This window comes from Anomalospiza imberbis, chromosome 2, assembly GCF_031753505.1.
Source record: "Anomalospiza imberbis isolate Cuckoo-Finch-1a 21T00152 chromosome 2, ASM3175350v1, whole genome shotgun sequence".
Lineage (NCBI taxonomy): Eukaryota > Metazoa > Chordata > Aves > Passeriformes > Viduidae > Anomalospiza > Anomalospiza imberbis.
This window is the reverse complement of record NC_089682.1, coordinates 50503560-50523433: the sequence shown is the minus strand read 5'-3', so window position 1 is coordinate 50523433 and position 19874 is coordinate 50503560. Positions and strand designations below refer to the sequence as shown.

Genomic DNA, 19874 nt, shown 5'->3' with positions numbered 1-19874 from the left:
CAAGAGCAAATGCAGTAAGATTTTTCTAGTTAATTTTCCCAATTCTACTTCTAGATAAAGTGTATCAAAATTCAGGATATTTGTTAATAATATTTGTTAAGTTATCCTAGCTTCAAATATCTTGGTATTTCATAATGAATATTTTAATCAGGGTTTTTCATCTTGCATTTTTAGTCTCTAGGAATATGAATTTTGCTTTCCTTTTGTAATTATTTCCTTTTTTGTGTGTATGTCTGGACTCTTATCTCTTCCATAGAACAGAAGCACTTAATAGCTGGTGCCTGAAAAAGATTTGGAATAAGTGAGTGCTGCTAGATCCAGCAGACAATGTTCTATTGCTGTAAAGACCAATCAGTTTTATGATCGCTTTGTCAGCTGTTGAAAATATGATGCTGTGGTTTGCAGAGTTAATTTAAATAAGGCTACACAATAAATTCTCCTAAATTGCTTCGGAATTAGGCAGAATTCTCAGATTCTAGGGGCAGAAGCAAAAACTGTGGGGAGACATTCCTGCTTAAGTCTCTCCCTTTCACAAAGGAAAGCTGTTCCATACAGAAGTCGTACTTCTTTCTGAAGTCTAAGCTTTGTTAGACTAACTTTTGCCTGAAATAAATAAAAATCTCTCCTTTACATAGCATGTCTCCATCTTGATTGATGCCAACTGATTTTATTTATTTTGCTTTTTGGGGGGGCAGTGTCATGTTCAGTCCCTTCAAAACAGAGTGATTTCCTCTGATCAAATCGGTTGTGTTCTACCATTTGTAACTTTGGCCACACTCAGCTTCTCTGCTGGTTTGAAAGTTAAAACCAGAGACATAATTAACCACTAATGAGGTGTGACTAAGAGTTGTGTGTCTTACCCCACTAATAATGTATGACTAAGCATTGCATGTTTGTTAGTGTTCATCTAATTACAAATTTTCAGATTTATGCTGTTCTGAGACTGAATTGCAGCCTAGAGAGGAGACATACAGATGTTTCTGATTGTGATGGAGATACTAGTAACTGAATTCATGCTATGCAGCATGATACAGAGGACTCAGAACTTTGCTTTTGACATTTATAAAATATGATGATGGTCATTTTTCTGCCTGCTATTACCTTGATGGTTCCACACTTTGGTACATTGCCGGGTTTGGAACAATACCAGTTTTCATATGAGATATTTTTGCTGGTGGTGTTTTCCCTCTGCTCTTCCTTTGCTTCATTCTCTCTGCTCTTGCTTTGCTTCAGCAAGAACACTTGACTTGGTACAATGTCCCTGTTTAACCGGGTCCTGTGAGTGCATTTCCAGGGCCCTGGTATAGGTACTTTGCAGCTGAAAATAAGTGGATGATGGAGTATTCATCTGGAGGCTGGTAACTGGGGTAATTAGTCAGCATAACAAGGAGTCCATGATATTGATGTGTTTATATCCTAGTCTATATAAGACAAGTAAGAATATTTCTGATTATTCAATAATTTCACTTAAGAAATTAAAATACATTAAGAGTAGCTGATTACTAAGATGGACTTTTGGATTATTGATAAAACCAAACACTATTCACAGTCTCAGAGGTGCATCTTTATCTATTTTATTGATGAGAGAAATAAGCATCTTAAATTTGGGAGCAGGCCAGCAGCTGTGCTGGCTCAGTCCATGGGATGATGGGCTCCTGCATCTCCCATGCATGACCAGCCAGCCGTGCAACAGGGCCATGTGAGGCCTGCTGCCTTTCAGGGAGGCATGGGTGGTAGCTGCAGTGAAAGGCAGCAGGAAACCAGGCTCATTTCCTTAGATGTTAATGAAAAGGAAGGTCCATATCTGTGGCTGATGGGTGGAAAACCACCCTCTTCCACCTGTGACGGCCCAGCTCCACCTCTGTGGCTGGGTGAGCATGGTGGCATCACTGCCTGGCTCACAGGAGAGTCTGGGAGAGAGCTCTGTGTAGTCCTGCCTGTGGCTCCCAGAGGGGCCTTGGATCTGGTTCCTTTTTTGTTTTGTCCAGGTCCACTGATGAATCCCATGACCCAGGTCTGCCTCTTGTCCCCAGACCCTGGGACCTGGTGCTGAGGGCCACCAGGGCTGCTGGCTTCCTTGCCCTGACGAGCAGCTGGCCCTTTGCTGCTGCCTGACACTATGTGACTCGGGTGCCCAAAAATACCGTGTGTCTTTGGCAATGCTTTCCTGAGGAATCAGGTCCTGGAAACCAGTGTTTGATTTGCCTGTTTGTTTATCTAAGGTGTTAGCTCTACAGGGGAAATAATGTTAGTATTTCTAGTAGCTTGTGACAGGAAATATCTTCTTGATATCTTGCTTGCAGGGCATAATGAAAAAATGCTGTGATGGCCCAAGACCTTTAGTAGTATAATAACTGTGGTTTTCTGCACAGTGGGGTCTTAAACGTGGTAAATATGCCATTTCTTTTGACAGACATGAAGCTCTTGAAAAAGCTGGGTTTTCAACTACTGAATGCTTCATTACAAACCAGTAATGTTCTGGTGGTAAGAAAGATTTTTAGTGAGATGTTAATGAAATATAATGAATGTGGATACCAGCCAGGCCAGCCAGAAAGGTATTTGCAACAGTTCTACGTGCAAAACAACATGAAGCATATACAATGCTTTCCTTTGTGACCAGAGGAGAGAAGGTGACAGCCACCAAGCAAGAGCTTGGCTGTAGAGGTGGTGGAAACAGTGGTTTGTCTTGGGGTCATCATGCCTCAAGACTGTTTCAGAGGTGCTGGAGCAAGGCTGGGAATGGCTTGGATTTGTTCTGCTGTATGAAAGCATGGAGAAATGATGATCCTGAAAAATGTTTCAACTAGTGGAAACTTCTTTTTGTTTTTTATGACATTTTTAAAATTAGGGAGGAATTGTACACAATTTTTTTAATATTACCCACATTAATGCAACATCTAACCCTTCAGTGAAGTGGAGAAGAGTGGAGAAGAGAAGAACGGCTACGTTAATATGTTGCAGTAAAATGGGAAACTAAATTGACGGAGGTCAGTGGTACAAGCTTTTGTGTATCAGGGAAGTGTAGAAACCACGTGAGTTCTGCAAACAGCTCAACTTGATTCCCTTCGGGATGTTCTTCAGAGTTTGTGGATTCCTTTGTGTTTTGTTCTCGTGTGGAAGAAGGGAGATGCTTGTGGCAGTGACCAAAGCTAATATGCTAAATGGAAAGTCTTGGGAAAGGTGAATTTGAGGAAAGTAGGCACAATCTTGTTTAACTGCCTATACCGCATTACCTTCCTGCTTCCCTCTTTTCAGAGTACTGGATTGTGTTGCTAGCTTGTCTGTACCGGTGCTGCTTGTAGATTACATACTTTTTTTTTTTTTTTTTGGCCATCTGTGCTTGTTTCCAAACACTTATCCTTCTGTCCTGATCTACACGAGACATATAGGCACTTCAGCTTACTGTGCTCCTACTTAGTGTTTAAAAGGACTTAGTCTGGATCTAAGATGAGGTAATTTTTCTCCCAGATAAATAACTTAAAGGTACAGGTAATGAAATAATCATGTAAATATAAAGACACCCTAATTTAGTAGAGCCACTAAATCTACTTCATCAACTATTTACTAGTATATTAAGAATGCACATGAATAAAAATAGGCTGACGTCTCAGCTAAGTCTCTGCCCATATTTTTCCTAATACAAGTATTTAGATAGAAAACTTAAGTGGCCTGAAGTGTTAGGATGGCTGATAACCTTTTTCTTAAGGCCATGGGAAAATTGTTTGACCTAATTGTTACTCCTATAGGTGTATTGTAGCTCCCATACTTCTTCATAAATTTACCATGCTAACTTAAGTCAATAAATGAACTCAGATGAAACTTATTAAAATCTAACTCTGTCCACATCATTAATTGCATGACATTTTATATCCTAGAACAAGCATCTCTACTGTAAAAGAACCTGCCCACAAGGTCAGCTGTCCTTGCAAAGTTATGGATTATAAATCTGGCCCAAGTATTTATGCTGATAGTCATTTTTGTTCTTCTCTTGCTCACAGTTCATACTATTTTTTTAATAATGGCATTGTGGAACTTATTTTAGCCCAATATGAGCATTTGAGTTATTTACAAGCTGAGAGCCCTTGTCTGGTACTATTAATGTAGATTTTTGAAATAAAGTAATGAAATGCTTACAGTTTACTGCGTGCATAGAAACAATGTGAGTATAAGTAGAAGTAAATGAATTCTGGAAGTAATTACTTTCAAACATTGGTATGCACACCCAGTGTATTGATCTGTGTTAATGTGATTATCTCTAGGCAGTGTCTAAGTACTGCAGCTCCCTTCCATGGAATCTCTAAGTTTTCCTCATTGTGCAAGTAGATGAGGCTGCTCTTGTCATTACACTCTGTGTCTTGTTCCAGAGGTGGGGGCTCTGCCTCATTGTCTGGTTGCTTGCTGACTATTCATGTTCTGCTCGTACTCCTCTAGCATGTGAAAGTGCAGTTTTAGCTGGCTGTGTCAGTGTTGCCTGTTTCTTTGTTCACTTGTTGCTGCCTTCTTCTGCACTGACTTGTGTCTGTGCTCTTTGCAAGATCCTTTGTGGCTTTAGATGTTACAGTTCCTTCCTCATTCATTACTGATAATGTTGCCTTCTCCCCATAATCAGTGATGTGTCCTGCTTAAAACTTAAAATATTATCTTCCTTGTTTTGCTTCCTCTCATGCCAGGTAAGAAATCCTAGCAAGTATCTCTAAATGCACCTGTTCTCCTTTCTATTAAGGCTCTGTTATGTTAAGGCCTGAACACAGCTTGGCTGGACTGCTCATGGTCTAAACCATTTCTCTTCCATTCCCAGAAAAGATGCTTCAATGTGACAGGAAAGAGCATGGACAGGCTGGGAGCAGGGGCTGGGTTTATGGCCAGGGATGGGATTTATCTGGCCTGTTTTCCCTGCTGCTCCAAGACAAGGGCCCAAGGACCACAGCTCCTCATGCTGCTGCATGGGGTCTCATGGCTCTACTGGCTGTCCTGTCTGTAAGCCACATGCTCTCGTGTACTGCAAATATAATTACTAAGCTTTTGGGACAGATGCTATCATCTGGGTGTTTAGGCAGACTCTGACACAAATGTAGGATTATTACAGTAGAAACAGTGTATAATCGTCAATGGATTTTATAGAGAGTGCTTTATCTAGTTAAAGTTCTTTAAACAGAGCTTTAGCTGAAAGAAAATAGAAATACAAAGCTGAAAGAGAATTGAAAATGTTATTTATTTAAGAAAAATGAATTTTAGTGTGGGCTTTTTTTAACTAATGCATTATGTTGTATGTTCTTTCCATATATTATTTTTATTTCCACTTATAATGTGGATTAAACTAGACAGTTTAATCTCTCCAAAAACTCTCCAAAGCACAATTGTTTTCCCAAATGTATTTGTCTTGCAAGTAGCAGGCTTTCATCTTAAGAGAGCAGCTTCTTGCATAGAATAATGAAAAGCTATAGCAGTTACTTTTGTTTGGAAGTAAAGCTTCCAAAAATTTCCAGAAAATGATGTGGACTGTGCAGAAAAAGTATAAAAACAGTAGGCTTTTTTTATGATCTCCCTTCCCATGTGCTAGCTTAAGCTATAAGATACAAGTAGAGTTGTGGTCTGTGGCTATACTGCTTTAAAACAGATACAAGATCACATCCTGATGCATCTGTTCAAATATTTTTATAATCATTAGTGGTTACCGTTGTAGATTATTTAAATAAGAGTTTTAAACTGCTTTAATTAAATTCCATTTTTTACTATTGATAATATTGCCATGAGCTTACATCTATTTTGACATCACAAATTGTGACTCTCTGTCTCTTAAGTGATTGTCTATGAGGTTGTACATGGGTCCTGTTGAGGGAAAAATAATTTTTTATGTATAAAAAGATTTATTACATATGTGGAATATGTGTGTTTGTGTTAGGCAGATTCTTAAAGTGTGATCTTCATTTTCTGCAGCTCTGTGACCTGATATGATCTTTCTAGTTTTCTCCAGTATTTCTTTTAAGATAATCATAGGTCTGCAGCTCTTCTTTGCTACAAGGATGCTCTTGAAGCTGTGATTTGTATTTTATTCAGGAATAGCGTTGCTAAAGTTCTTGCTTCTTCTCTGGTTTGTGACCCATTGTTATTCATATGTTCTTTTCTCTGTTCTAATTTTAAAACTGTCTGTGTTCCAATTTAGCTGAAATGTTCAATGTATTCCTTTTTATGTTACTTAAAAGTTTTTGTATTTCTTAGTGGCTTGATTTCAGAAAGAGATCTGATGGAGCCAGCTGGTTGAGAAATGGATTTCTCCATTTCACAAGAGAACTTCCCTACAAAAGTGATTTATTTATTTCTCCAGCACCCTGATTTGAAATGGGAATGAAATTCCAAATGTTCAAATGTGGAATTCAGTTTCTGAAAAAAAATATTTCATCAGCTAAAAAACATCCAAACCCAAACTCTGATGCTGTTTTAATAATTTACTTAACATTTTACTTGAGATATTTTCAACGACCAACATGCTAATGTTTTGGTCCCTTTAATCTCATTTTGTTTTCACTGCTTAAAAAAGTGTAGAGGAAAAGAATAAGTACCTCTACAAACAATAAAGTACAGGAGACTCTCAGCCACAGTGTGAGAATACATAGAAAAAGAAATAAAACATCTGTTGAACATTGCTTTACATACAAAGCCATGTTTTGGTAAGAATTCTTGTCCTTGTGTAGCTGGTAACAAACCTGAGCGTCTGTGCCCGTCCCTGTGTCCTTTCAGCCATTGCTGCTTGGCATTCAAAAGCCTGACAACACCTGTGCACTTTGTGTAGGCACAACACAGTGTGTTCTATCCATGTAAATGTGCTGGGTATTTACCTGATTCGTGGATAGTTTTTTAAAAATGCTTGGGGTTCCCTGCTGCTGTAGCCTGGTTCCCATGGGTAGAGCTGTTTGCTTGAAATGTGCTGAAGTTGAACACTGTCTCATCTTGCAGGATAAACTTTCAAACCATGTTTGGTGTGGTTAGTGTGGGTCCTAGAGCTGAGCAAAACGGGGAGGGCTGTCTCTCACAGCAATATTGCTTTATCATAGAAAGATAAAAGTCTCCTTTTACACCCCCCACATATCTTTCTTGGCTGTAGCCATGCAGTGTGTCCTCAGTACAGCAAGCTTTTTGTGCTGCCACACATAACTGTGGGCTGTAAATTCCTCTGATCTGTTACTGCTGCATTTAGCAGTAACAGTACTTTTAAATCAAATGACTTTTGAGTGGTTATCTTGATTAAAGCACTTGGATGAATAAATAATTCAGTGGACTTAATAGTAAGGAAAGAAATAGATCATGTAGAGCTGTAATTCTTGAGAAAATATATTTTCCTCAACTTTTGATTTTATGTATTCTTTTAAAATATATTTAATCACAATGTTTTTTGGTTTTTTAAATTTTTTGCAGTGTGTTTTTAGTGTACTAAAATATACTTTGATCTGTTGCTATGGTATTTGATAGGCAATTCTGATATTTAGCCTACAGTATCTTTCCATAATGTGCAGACTAATGAAGATTTGCAAGCATTCATTTCTTCTATGTTTTCTCTAGAAAATGTGTATGAAATTTAGAGCTTAAACTATGTAGCTCTTTGTGCTGGTTTTACATGGAGGAAGATGAAAATTAAGATGTGTAATGCTGAACCACCAGTATATTTTAATTTTCAGTCCTGAGAAGTTGTCTTGCAGACCCTTGTACAACAGCAAAGAAGGGACAAAATCACAGGCTGGGTAGGTTGGAAAGGGCCACAGTGGATCCATCTGGTCCAACCGTTCTGCTCAAGCAGGGTCATCCCAGAGCACATGGCACAGGGTTGTGTCCAGACAGGTCTGGAATTTGTCCAGTGTGGGAGACTCCACAACATCTCTCGACAACCTGTTCAGTGCTTGGTCACCTGCACAGTAAAGAAGTTCAGAGTATTTCAAAGAAGAGCAGTACAAAGTGGGGATTAATTTTATCAATTCAGATGGATCTGCTAAAGTCTGGTGATGGCATGTTCAGCTAGTGAACAAAAGCAGGAAGCATCAGCTTTGAGTTCTCTCAATGAATAATGTGGGGTATATTGTTTCTTGCCTTGGGAGATAAACTGTACTATTGAAAATATGTTCAAGCAATCAAAGAGAGGGGAACAGGTTCCTTCCCTCCCCACCCCCCACAGAAATATCGGATATTATTTGACTGACTACTAGGGTAAGGGACATAATCCTCATTCTCCACTGAAATGAACAACTTAGGCAATGTCTAACTTGTTTAGAGATGTGATAGAATGAAAAAAATAAAGGATACATCCAAAATTTGGAGCACTCCTCCCCCTTATAATTCTGTGCCTTTTGCTAGAACAAAAACAATTTTGAAGTACTAGTGAACTTTGGAGTACAACACCATATTTAAACAGAAAACAACAACTCAGCAACCTATTCACTTTTCCCCAAATATACCATTTTTTAAATTACTCTACTCTCTAGCAGAAGATAAATAGCTGCTGAAGATAAATAGCATTTTTTAATTGAATTTTGCCCTGACAAACAAATAATTCCCTTGGAATCCAACCAGGTCCTGGGATTAAGATAAATCTTTACAAGAGAAAATTGTGCTTGCTACACAATAAAGAGGTGATGTAATAGACAATTAATACCCAGTCAGTCTAAATTGCTGACAAGAGCAGGGTACAATCAAATAAAATGAAAGCACTAGAGGGTGAAACAAGTGAGAGGAGTTAACATGGAATTTTGTACATATAGGTCTTACTCTAAATACAAATTATAGAGGAATTAAAAGACCATAATGTGTGGAGGAGTCAGATGACAAGACTGTTCCCTCTGATTCCAGCCTTTCTCCTGAAAAAATCCAGTGAGTGTTTTTAGCATAGGGCATTTTTGGATTGATGATGTATGGGTGGGAGAGGAAAACAAGCCTGACTCATGGTAGAAAGAATGTAGATATGTATATGGATTTTGTGTGTTGCCATAAAAGAAGAAATCAAATGTCAACTTGAATGAAAAGACCGTGTTTTTACTTCTATTATCCCTCTTGTGATGTTATTTGTAAAAAGGTTCGGTGGTCATGATAGAAAGCTGCCTCTGCAGTAGCTCATCTCTGTTAATTCAGGAATCTGGCTGCTTGACTAAGATGTTGAAGACTTAGGGTTAATTCCTCTCTAGTCTGAGAGTGTTATTTCAATTTTTTTTCTCAGCACAGTGCTTTAGGCACTGATCTAGAACATATGCTGAACCAGATTATTTTCTCATTTGCTGTAATTGACATTAGAGTCTTCATTTAACTGTTTCAGTATGAGCTGGGGACAAAACTTGTTGCCACTAACCCAGGTGTAAATTTCATGCCTTGACCTAATGGAGTGGTCCCCAAGGTGGAGCTGGAGGAGGGACATTCAATCTGTTCTCCTGTGCACTGGGTAAATGCCCTAATAGCTCTGGGGATGGAGTAGGATGAGAATACAGTCTTGGTAAAACCACAGTGATGGCAGGACAGCTGATTTTATCATCAATTTATTATGATTAGCTCTTTGCCATATCTGTGAAGATGCCCAAGACTGGAAGCAAATATTTATTCAACAGGGCATAAAAATACTTTAATTCTCACCTTTGATAATGACCATGAAATATCCATCTTGACTGGATCCAAAGTCATGTCCTTTTTAGCTGATGCAAGCACTAAGCTGGGAACTCTCTTTGCACAAGGAGAGCTGTTCTGGCACAGGTCCCTGCTTGGTGGGAGCCTGGGGCAGAAAGGTGTTCTTGTACTGGGTGCTCGTAAATGATCTGAAGACGAGTGAAAATCGATGCACCCTTGGCAAATTTGGGAGCTCATTATCTCTTTGTGAAACTAATTTTCCAGACTACTGATTAGGCTTATAAAAGCACAGTTTTAATATGCCTCCTGCCCTGTTTTTAATTCCCTGGCTGACAGTAATGAAAATCCTGACCAACTCTCAGGACAATTTATACTCTTCTTTTATCTTGATGGCATATTGATCCTGCTGAATGTTCCTTCTGCAAAATCATGAACATGCATCTTAAATGCAGTTCATAGGGGTTGTGTAGTAAGCTTTTTTTCTTCCTAGGGGTGGTTTGCTGCTTTTGTATTCTGAGAGCAGGTGCAACCTAGGAGGAATGGGTCAAGGCTCTTCTGTGAAAAAGTCTTTCTGATCTCTTTCACTCTTTTTTACTCCTTTATTAGAATTTTCTGACATTTAATGGTCTTATTGTTTTGAAGTTTTAATCTTGCATTAAATGATAAAAAATTGTCCTAGTAACTACAACAGTGACTGTATTTGGCTGGGAAAAATCTTACAGAAAATGGTCTTAGAACTCTGACCATGACTTGACTAAACATGGGAAACACTGCATTTATTCCACTAATACTGCACTTGCTTGTTTTTTTTTTTTCCTTGAAAATAAGTAGCCTAAATCCCCCCTGCCTTCAAAAATAAGAGACTTCCAAAAGAACCTTCTAGTGTAATGTAAATTAGTCTCTAAAGCGGAAAACCCCAGTTATGCCAAAGGAGATGTGAGGAACCATTTGGCATGGGGAGCTTTACTGGTGTATTAAGTACATTAAACTCTCATCCTTTCTTACTTGGTGATTGCTTTCCTTCTTGGAGAAGCCCCAGGCTGGGGGTGCATACATAGTCTGCAGCAGTGCTTGGTCAGACGGCCCCTTTGCCCAGTTCTCTTTGGGCTCTCACTGAGCTGGAGCAGAAGCTGGGACTATCTGCATGTCATTTTTCACCATTGTGAGCAGGGCCTGACTTTCTGAAAAGGAAATAAAGGTCTCAGGATTTGTCCCAGGAATAATGACAACTTCAGGCATATTTCTTTGTAATGCAAGCTAAAGTACCTGTATTTTTCCAACAAATAATTATTGCCTCATTCACCCTACACTCTGGAGGCGAACAGGCTTGCAATCATATGAATGAGGTAATCTTTCAGCAACTTAACACTAAACTTGAGAACAGATGAAATAAGGAAACCACTTAGAGGAAAATGACCTCTCTGTGATAGCCCTTTCTCAGAAATAGAAGATTTGCTGTTCAGCACCATCAAGTGTGTAGGGAACCAGCTGAATAGGAGAATCTGTCCACTCCTCTAAGTACTTAATGGGACACTTATTTCCCTTTTCTAAAGAAAGGCTGGTGACATCTGCATTTAGTTGAAGAAGCTAATGGCAGAGGGAGACGGAAAAAGGCTAAGCTGTAAAGCAAGAGGACCAGGTGAATAGTCCTTTCAGGTCAAAAACACCCTTTCTTTCTCATCTGAGGGATGAGGGGGCCTCTGTAGATGAAAAAATGCTTTAACTACTGAAAAATTAAGAATAATCTGGGACAGGAATAAAGATTGTGGGTTTGGATGGGAGGTGGAAATGTGTTCATAAAGGAGGGTGCCTCAGTAGTTACATACAAGTGTGTAGTATTTAGGATTCATCCAATGCTACCAAAGAGTGTGCATATTTGAAAATTGTAGCCTTAAAAACAAACTTGCATCTTTTGTGTGAAAAGTGTAACTCTCTATGACTGGAGATAAGATAGCAAATCGTAACATGGTGGTTTTTATTTTTTTTTGTTAATTTGGGACAAAATAAAAATTTTCTGTATAATCCAAAAGGAAGTTGAATTCCAGATTTATTTTCACACTGAGCTGTCAAGTCTGAAATTGTCAACATGAAAACTCATTTTCAAGACAGCCACAGGTGAGCTAAGGTAATCTGTGGTGTAGATGTATATCAGATGTAGGTTCTGCCAGTAAGGGCTTAAAAAATCTAAAAATAAAAAGCAGAGTTGTGAAATAAAAAGTAATTTTCAATGAAGAAATGAGCTGGTTTTAATGCTGTTCTAAAGCATAGGGAGTATATACTTGTTACCACTGAGCAGGCAGGTTTACATAAATCCAGAGAAGCTGAAGGAGTCTTATGTGTGTTTTTTATTCCAATTCCCAATTTATAACCACAGCCATTTCTAATTCACATTTACCTCTGCTAATACTGAAACATGCTGATCTTTTGATGTATATTGTTGTGTGCTGGTAAAACTAACAGGGATTTGTCTATCCCAGTTTTGTGGTCTGTACCCAAATGGAACTGATGCCAGGGTTATTTGCAATCTGTTCAGGTCACATTTTTGCCTTTGGTAAAACTTCACCTAAACTGGATTTGGGTTCTGTGGTGTTTCAGTGCAGGTATACTTTCATGATTATTTTTCCCACTTGTACTCCCTGTTCTGCTAACAGTTTGCATTGGAGAGATTTAAATTACAATTGCTATGGCAAGATAGAAAGTGATCTAGATGTTTTTGAGGTTGAATACTATTCAGTTAAAACTGGTGTGCACTTTCTCTAGATGCCAATAATGTAAACAGCCATGACAATTTTTAAGCCATATGTTTGTATGAATATATTTGATTACAACTAGGGAGGAATCTCTCATGCAGTATTGATTTTTTGCATTTTTTTTTTCCTTGTGGTTACAGCACACATTGATTTGGTACAGTAAGAATTATATAAGTTGTTAGTTCAGTTTAGCTGGGGTTTGAATTAAATCTGATCTTTTAGAAGATAAACTTGGGTGTTAATGTGCATTGCTTATGTCAAGGGGCTCAATATGGACTTAATACTGAGAAATGCTTAGAAAAGCAAGTATGTGTGGGAGGGTTTATATGCAGATGAATACAGCTATGAGAAACACAAAGCAACTGTAGAAGGAGTGGGGGGCTGTTTGGAGGCTTCCAAAATTTCACTGTCAGAAGAACTGAATGTGGATGATGATGATGTCTTGGGAGGAAATCCATGAGAATACTCTCAAATATAAACCTATACACAGATATATGTCCCAAAAATATGCCAAACTTTGTCAGGTTATTTTATCAGAATGATTTGCTTTTTTGTGTTTTGACAGCTGAGGTTGTTCTTTTAACTATCCTTTTTCTTTCAGACGTATTTTAAAATTTTGATGTTGACATATATTCTACAAAAAGCATATGACTAGAAAAAATTACTTACCTAATTTTGCCTAAAACTTCCTCTGTTCCCAAACAGTGGAGATGTGCTTTGGCTGAATCGTTCCATTAGAAGGACATTTAAGCTGTAGAACTCATTTCATGGATGCTCCAGCAATCAGTGTGCACCTTCAGAGCTCGTTTCCAAAAAATCCACAATCCCACTTCACAGAGCAAAGCATTTCACTTTTAAACTGAGAGTGGGAATTTCATATGACTTATGACATTGAAGAATATTTTGTTTTCAAATAGCCTCTGTGCTTCAAGCTATCAATCTAGCTGAGGTTTGTAGAATTTCATATTAACAGTGAAGTTCTGATGTGGTCTGTGTTTGGTAGAAGCAAGCTTAAGATAATTCCACAGCTATGTATTACAGGATAATAGTCATAAAACCCAGGATTTTTTTTATTCTGGTTAATAATAAATGATGATCTTATCTATTTTATTTTTATTAAGATAACTGCAAATCTGGCAAAATATGTAGTTACATTGTGGGCAAAACAGCAGTAGAATTTGGCTTACACGTGGACTGGTTAAAAATCTTTGGACATAACCTTTTATTTGAAATTTGTTCTTCTCTATTGAGTTTTTCTATTCTCTTGCAGTTTCTCTGTCTCCTCACTGGTATTTAGATATGGGTAGCAAGGTGTGGAGGCTATCTAAGTTCTGGAGAAGAGGGAAAAAGAAATGTTTTTCTTTTGTGTTATACCTTTCTATATGAAAAGAGAAAGTTCTTTAGAAGCTAATTCATAAAATTAGTAATCAGTGTCGAAATCTCCTTGAAAATTAGAAGAATCAGCTTGTCTGATTTCAAATAATACATAAAATATGAGTGACATGGGCAGAGGGATTTGTGGAATGGAGACAGATTTTTAATTTGGAAATGAGCAAGACATCCCCTAATGAGGTACATTTGGAAAGCTTATTGTGATCTATTCATAGAAGTGTAGTCTTATATTTGTTCTGGCCACAATAACTGTTGAAATGATACTGAACACTTTCAAAACCATTGAATATTATACAGGGTGAAAATAGTTTTCCTTATGAATACACTCTTAGAGCATCAAATATTTGGGGGCACATTCTCTCAAGGGTTAATGGTGAAATAGTCAGGTTTGTTGGGTTTTTTCCCTTGTCAAAGAATTCAGGGAATTTTTTTTTAATGTAAAGAATAGAGGAATAGCACATTATATAGCAGGGGAATTACTGAATTCTCCACAGAGAACTTGAAAAAGAGACTTGGATTTTTGAGTGCGTGTGGTATGTCCTTCAGGTCACTTATAGGTACAGTGTTACAGCAGTGAAGGGCTTATTTTTACTAAGAACAGGGATTTGTTGATTGATAACTTCCTGTAAACAAGAGTAGTTAATTAAACATGAAAGATGTTGGGCTGTTTTTCACCCTGCCTACAGGATTTTAATAGATTGAGGAGAAACCAGCTGCCCTTCCAGGTGGCAAAAGCTGTTTGGGGTTGGGAACATCTAGGTAATCCATTTCCCTGGGAAGGTTAAGGTGAGAGGTGCTTGTCAGCAGTGACTTTCACAGGGGAGCATGCTGTGACCCGCTGGGATGAAGGCGATGCAGATGCAGCCGCTCTGGGCTGTGCTGCCCAGCCGGCTTTTAACTACTTCTGCTCACACACGTGGGCAGGTGGAAGTGTGCTCACCACACCCAAGCTGCTCCTACAGCTTTTGGGGAGAGCTGTGTCTCCCAGAAGGGCACAGCCACAGTTCCTCTGTGGACAGCTGCTAGTGGGCAGCTCCTTGAGTAAATCTCACATAATAAGGACCTGTCCCGCAGTCTTGTGCTTTGTCTCCTTTATTTGTTGAAGAACAGTCTGCAGCAAGGGAAAGGTGGGATGATACCTGTCAGGATTTCATTGTGTACATACTCCTTCAGAGGGAGGAAACCCAGATGTTGCAGAAGCTGTGATTGCTGTCAATGGAAACAGAAATTGCACTGTGATTTATGCTGATTTGATGCTTTCAGTAATCTCATCTGAAGACCAAAAGGCAAGGGATGGCTTTTGTTATTGGATGTCTTAAATGATAAAACAACATAAATAGAGATTCTCATTTTGGAAACCTACTCAAGGTTAGACTTTTCTTTAAATGCACTTGTTTTTGAAACTGATAGAGAAATTTTAGTTTGGGTTTGTAACGACGCTTCAGTGTTAAGAGGAAAATTTGCTTTCCTCTGTCACTGCCCTGACACTGGAGAATGATGAGGAGGAGGTGAGTCAGTGCATCATGTTGGTGCTGGTTCTGCCATGTCTGCTCTGTGGGGCCTGCCTGGGATGTCATCAATGTACACAGTGTGCTCTGCAGCACTTTGATGTTTAAGAGGAGCTAGCCAAAGTGAAGGAATGGCAGAGGCAGGGCTTTTGTCTTCTTAAAAACTGCCCCACACCCCAACAAATCCAGGCACCTCAGAGATGTCTCTATGATGCAAAAGCCTACAAACTACTGTTTTCCCTGGCCAGAGGTGTAACAAAAGCTTCCAGACATAGATGATTATGATATAAACTGAAGGGAGGGGGCAGAAGGAGGAAAAAGTCTAATGCCAGAAATGGGAGTTAAACACCCCCCCTCAAATCCCAGAAATAGAGGAGTAGATATTGTGAAGCAGGCTTAGTTTCTAGCAGCTTGATCTTTGCCTTTGTGTGCACTTGGCTTTGTGTGCATTGACGTCCTGTTGGTAATTATCATTCTGTTGTCACCTGTATTCATGATGACACCCCTATATCACATTTTCATCACAGCGTGAAATGTCACTCTTTTTGCTTTTGTTTTGTTTAGTAGTATGAGTTTAGCCCAGAGCTGAAAAAAAACCCAAAAGACACTTCTCACAACACACAATGGTACATTGATAAACTTGCAGTTTAGTTACTGATCCTATCTCAATTTTCTTCCATCTCTCTCCTTCCTCCCACCCCTCTTTTTAAGCAGACAAGGTTTTCCCTCAACAAGCTGATGACAGAATAATTTCTCCAGGTTGATTGTTTGCCCCACATGGTCCTCTGAATTTCTTCATACAGGTGGAGAGAAGCAGATCAAAAGCCTGCAAGAAAAAAACAGGCAGAGGATTGAAAAAAGCCACCATAAAGAACCTACTCAGGTTTCATTCTGATGATGAACAGGCTTGTAAAGTATTCTGAGACCTGTCAAATTTTCCCATCTGAAATCCAGACCTATTTTAAAAGGAATTTTCATAATGAGTGTCTCTTTTCCTCCATCCACAGGCTCAGAGTATTTTCTGAAAAAGTTCTTCCAGACAGAGGAGTTGAACAGTTGATCACATGCAGGAGCACGGGATAGATGGAGTACAGCTGACTCAACAACTACAGGGGATTTGGGTAAGTGCCCACCATGTTAGCCAACTAGAACTTACTAAAATATTGTTTAATATCACAGTATTGATTACTTTTAAAAGGAAGTTCTTGCTTTATCACCCGTCAGACAAATTTAACCTCACTAGGAAATCTCAGTGGTAGTTTGTTGGGGAAGTTTGCAGGGAATGGCTGCATACTTCATGAAGGTGTTAGCATCCAACTGGGATTGACTTTTGCAAGTTAGCTTTTACCTAAGAGTACACTGACCAGACCTGTGCTATTAATGTTAGGGGAGGAAGGTTATAAGCCCTGTGCAATGTGGAGGCTATCAGTGTATGTCAAACCCACTCATGCTGCTTTCAGGAGGGAAACAATTGCTTGAAGGAGGCAATGTTATCCAACTTGTGGTGTCAGCCAGCCTGTTCCCACAGTCATTGCATTGATGGAGGAAAATTTTGATAAGCAGGACTTCTTATCTGGCTCCACTGCAGTTGAATGACGAGAGTTTGTTGATTAGAAATTACATTGCTTCTGGTCACAAAGCTGGCTGGACATGGTAATTGCACCACCTTTGTTTATTTTTAAAGTAATGATAACAGCGATATATTCTTCAGTGAAGATCGCGGGGATTTGAAATCAAGTCTTTGGTTAAGCTGATGAACTGATACTGTCCAAATTGACATAGTTACTATAATTGCCTTGTGTAATGTGGGGGAAAACCTTAAGAGCTGCAGAAGAGAGGAATGCTGACCCTGCTTGCATATTCTTGATCAAAGAATGGTTTTACCAGTGCATGATGATTTGTTTTCTTTCAACTAGATCTTCAGCAGTACACCTCGGGCTTGTTTTACAGATTGGCTCAAAAATTACTTCAAATCTTGCTTTAACTCCCAAATGGCTACAACACGGACTCAAAATATGATGAAAGAAATAGCCATAAGTGAATCTCTTCTATTTCACAATATAAATAGTTTTTCTTTTTTAAATATAAATTTGGGAACAGAATCTCTTTGATTTCATAGTTTATGAAATCTGTGGTATTACATACTTTCTTTGACCAAGATATTGGCAGCATTATTTATTGCTAATTTGTTTAACTTCTGAGGATTAGATAAGGTTGTACTCTACTGCAGCGTTATTCTACATCCTTACTGCTTAGTAGTTGTTTCTAAAAGCGAGGAAATTGAAGTAATCATGATGGCATAATCTCTTGGTGCTTTTTGTCAGGGAAGTCTTATTTTACTGGTAACTTTTCAAGCTGCAAACAGATGGCTGCACTATAATCTACTTGCTAGTGACATCAAGCATTATTTTACTAAGATTTCTATTTATATTGCTCTCTTCAAAAGCATAAAAGTGTAATTAAGTAGAATGACAGTCATTTAGATGTTTATCTGCCCATGTGATTGCAGGGCTCTGGGGTCAGGCAATAGGATTAAGAGCATCTCATCACTAGATCAGTGTGTTTGAATCCAGACCATGGTTAGAGGTGACTGACGGCCAGTAGAATGTGATGACAATTCAGGGGCCTCTATCAGATGATTTGACAGTCTCCGTAAATTTGCTAGCTGGTGGAACCCCTATAATGATCAGTGAGTGGTCTGAGAAGGAAATCTGTAGACTGAATGTGCATGTGTGGAGAATGTATTTAAGCTTAGGAACAGTCTCTTAGTTCCAGGTTTTAGGGACAGTCTTTGTACACTACCTGTGCAGGGGACGTGACACAGCTTTTACTTTTGTGTTTCAGTCCAAGACGATCCTGGACTTGCCTTAGTCTCAGTGATTGTCAAATTGCAGTGTCTCCACTGAAAGTGAAAGAGAAACACGATGTAGACCAGCTGCAATAGAGCTAAATGGTCCCATTTTTTCTTCCCTGTGGGATTAATTAGACAGTATCTTAAATACTGTAGTTCTGTTCATTACAGACACTTCTATATGTGCTTGCCATTCTGTAAATGAATGTGGCACAGCTGGTGTTTATCTGATGGCTCTTGTTTTGTAATCAGCTTGTTTGTAGTATTTTGTGGCTGAAGCAAGATAAAGAAAATCCAACATGATTTTTATTTTGGTTTTATGATGTGAGGCAGAAATGCAGTGACCTCAATAGGGAATCTATCAATATTTTCAGTTGGTTTATGTTCTTGGTGTTTCAGTTGAATCCATGGAGGTTGTACTAAAGAGTTTAACTATAAACCACAAAATTAAAGAAAAGCAGAGCACAACAAGACAAATTATGTGGATTTTATTGATTAAAAGCACATCTTGATTTGTCAGGAACATCCAAATTTGAGCTAAAAATGATCTTTTTAGACTAGTCACTGCAATAGTCTCCAAATCTTATACTGAATTGCCTTTCTTTTTTTCTCAGGCATCTTGCTGATGTCAAAGTTTTTCTGATGCAGTAGACAATATGAAGAGTGTGAAAGTGAGAGGATAATCTGTTCAAAATTGTTTAATTCAGGTCCAAGGCCTTGACAAGAAATTGTTTCCTTAAGACCAGTTTTCCTCACAAATCTGCTTTCACTGGCAACATTCTGTGCTTTGTATCTGCATGAATGTCCTGTGGGAAACACTGGTTAGTTCATGCAGGTTGGAAGAACAGAATAGAAATGAATCTTTGCTGTGAGGCTCAGGAGATGTAATTTTCTGCATTTCTACATGTAGAACTTAAAACTCATTTGGGTTTTCACACTTTGAGGTATCTGTGAACCATGGATTTGAAAACATAATTTCAAACAGAGACTTAAATTTTTTAGCTTAACTCTCAGATACATAATTATGTACATTTATTGCATGATATCATTAGCATGATTTGAAAAATGCTAGCATTTTCTTAGGTTGTTAAAATAAATGTCTGGCAGAGAGATATAAATATACTCTTGTGGCTGCTTTTGTGGGACTGCAAAACAAGTACCCTGGCAATATTTAAACTAAAATTCAACTGTTCCATAATGAAGCAGAGCTATGGTGAAAGTAATATGGCACAGTGTAGGAGGAAGATATCACATTAGAAGAATATTATTTCACTAGTGGATACAGGAAATGCTAGAATGAATCTTTTATTTAGCACAGAATACTAGGTAAACACTACTCCATGTCCTCAACACTTGCAAGTGAATAATTTAAATAGGCCTAGTAAGTCAAGGTCTGTGGCTTGTTCAACAAATAGTCGTTTAGATTTATTTATAATTTCATAATTGTATTCTCCCAGTAGTCTGTCTCCTTGGAAGAGGGTATGATGCTGCTTTGAATAAATCTCCTGAAAATATTTCATAAAGATGTAGTATTCACTTGATCACTGTTCTCTTCTTACATTGTAAATATACAGTTAACTTAGTTCCTTTTCAGACTACATAAAAAAAAAAAAAGTCAGTGCATCCAAGGATTGGTTATAAAAATAAAGTCATACATGTATACTGAGGTATAATGTTTAAAAGTTTATTAGGAATGTTTTGAAGTGTTGGAGGGTAGGTTTTTTTCTTAAGAGCTTATTGGCAGTATGGTACACTAATTAAATTTCCCTAGTCATT

At 38.3% G+C, this 19874-nt stretch overlaps 1 protein-coding gene across 9 annotated transcripts in view; it reads left to right on the top strand.

The window, feature by feature from the left end:
- The window catches only part of ZPLD1 (zona pellucida like domain containing 1), an 88129-nt gene that overhangs the window by 42372 nt on the left and 25883 nt on the right, over positions 1-19874 (top strand). For 7 of the 9 annotated variants that reach the window (XM_068180864.1, XM_068180863.1, XM_068180862.1 and 4 more), the window contains one exon: positions 16255-16368. The exons of 1 other annotated variant lie outside the window; for it this stretch is intronic. The gene's annotated coding sequence lies outside the window, so the exon portion shown is untranslated. Of the gene's footprint in view, positions 1-16006; positions 16131-16254; positions 16369-19874 lie in introns of all 9 variants that reach the window. One more of the 9 variants, XM_068180865.1, reaches the window with a different exon arrangement.